The sequence below is a fragment of the Aplidium turbinatum genome, chromosome 16 (assembly GCF_918807975.1).
Source record: "Aplidium turbinatum chromosome 16, kaAplTurb1.1, whole genome shotgun sequence".
Lineage (NCBI taxonomy): Eukaryota > Metazoa > Chordata > Ascidiacea > Aplousobranchia > Polyclinidae > Aplidium > Aplidium turbinatum.
The window spans coordinates 2,655,829-2,658,066 of record NC_137487.1 but is presented as its reverse complement, the minus strand read 5'-3'; positions in this window follow the sequence as shown (position 1 = coordinate 2,658,066).

Below are 2,238 nucleotides of genomic sequence, written 5' to 3'. Positions count from 1 at the left end.
TTGTCTTAGGCAGGCTTGCGGCAGGTTGTTGAAAGTTTGATAAAGTGGACAGTTGGAAATCTTCCTGTCCACTATTAATTCAGTATCTTTCCAAGACACAGATGATGCTTTTGACGCGCTGCGTTCAACGTTCAATCGGTGTTACCTTGCAAGTGCTCTCTTCAAGCGGCCATGTTTTTTTTCAAGCGAAGTGAGAAATCTTCAAATAGAAACATTTTTTAATTAAAAAATAAAAAGCTCAAAATGTAGACACTAAACTCATGTTCCGCAAACGCTTCGAAAAACTAAGCGAAATGTACAGAGCTTTAAAAACGTCTGTTGAACGGTTGAACATTAGTGTCTACATTTTGGGCTCTTAATTTTTTGATTAGAAACAGTTCTATTTTGCCTTTTGTGAACAATAAAACTTTTCAACATTCAAAATGGGTTTTATTACAATGATAATTTAACACACAATTTAGTCAAAATTGCACGGTTTCCGTCGTTAAATCAGTTCTTTTTTGCACTGAAGCAACATATGCAGATGTAGAATCAGCCATGACACATCCATCCAATATGTTGTTGAAGACATTATCTATAAAAAATTACGTTTGATAGAGAAAAATTTTACTTAATCGTCGGATACATAAAATAACTGACAACAGAACAACAATGTTGATTGACACCTTACAAGCGATGTAGAAAATGAACTAGAACAAGTTGTAAGGTTTTTGTGGAAGTATCTAAAATAGGATCAAAAACACAAAACGATAGATGCAGCAGTAAATGAGCTACGAAATGTTTTAAGATGTGAGAAATAAGGGCTAACGATGTTTCATGCCACAACTAAGCACAATTAACCGAATTCAACGCAAGAATATTCTTTCTTACGTTGGAGGTTGGCACCACCTCTGTGGAGTTGGTTTATTACAATTAATTTCAAAATGGCGATCAAACCACCAATTCTGAAAACTGATCTTCAAAGCAAGAAATTACGTCAAATAAATCTACAATTAACAATGCTTCACAAGCTTATAATAAAGCTTAGCATGCGTATGGGGAGGAAAAGGTTTTGAGAAAATTTGTAAACCTGTTTTTTCATCAACATATTCAGAAAGCTTCATTTCTTTGAGAGTCACATATTCAGCTTTATCGAGTATTTGCTGCACGTAAGCTGATGCTGTGAAGGCAGAAATATACCGGAAGTCATTTGTTAGAACCACTTCATCACAGAGTTTAATTAACTGGGTGGCCAAACCTTGTCTTCGATAATCTTCATGAACTGTGAGCATTCCATTATGCAAAATTTTTGATCCTTGAAGTTTTTCTGAAAGTTTACGACAAACGACATCTAGAAATCTGTACAGCGGTAAACTTTTCTGAAGTTCAGAAATGTCGGAAACGAGTTTGACATTGGCCTTGTGTGTACTTGATGCTACAAACAAACTATTTCATAGAAAAGCAACAAGTTTTTTCTTTTCATTGTCAAATATTCCGACTGAGAGATTTTGGTGAAGATTTTCTTTTATGCGAAGTTCTATTTCACGGTCACTTTCTTTGCTGTCTTTATCCAATATCACTTGTGTAGGTTCTTGATGTTTATAATATTGTCGAGCTAACGATATTAAATCTCCATGATCCTCAAATGTCAATATTCTCCAAATGAAACCAGACCTGGTACTTGACATCTCGCAGCTCATGCAGTAAGTAGAATATTGTACGTTGTCATTTGTTAGCGGCTTTAAAGTTCCCTTTTTTCCTTGATGAGATTTTAGTATCGCCTCTAGCGCTCTCTGGCGTTGAGGTTAGAGTGCTTGTAGTATGATGTTCTTACTTATTCAATTTTCTGTCCAGTATCAGTTCTGCAATTTTAAACAATATTATACTGGTTCAATATTATACAATGTTATACAAAATTAAACAATATTATACAAAATTAACAAAAAAAAAATTATCAACATGGACACCACGAGAAACCAAAAGAAAGAAAGGAAAACCAAAAGTAAGATGAAGGGACAACATTGACAAACAATGCAATACAACCAATTGGTACCAACTAGCACATAATTATGTAAATTGGCACGAAAAGGGGAAGGCTGACGCTATGCAGTGGGCTCTCACAGGCTGAAAATGATGATGATGATACTGGTTCACAAATGTAGTGGATAAACTGCCCGTCTTTAATTTTGTCGATGACACTTCGATACATTTCATCGTCGCGTCATAGGTCTCAAAACAGCATCAATATTTTTCCTGCTT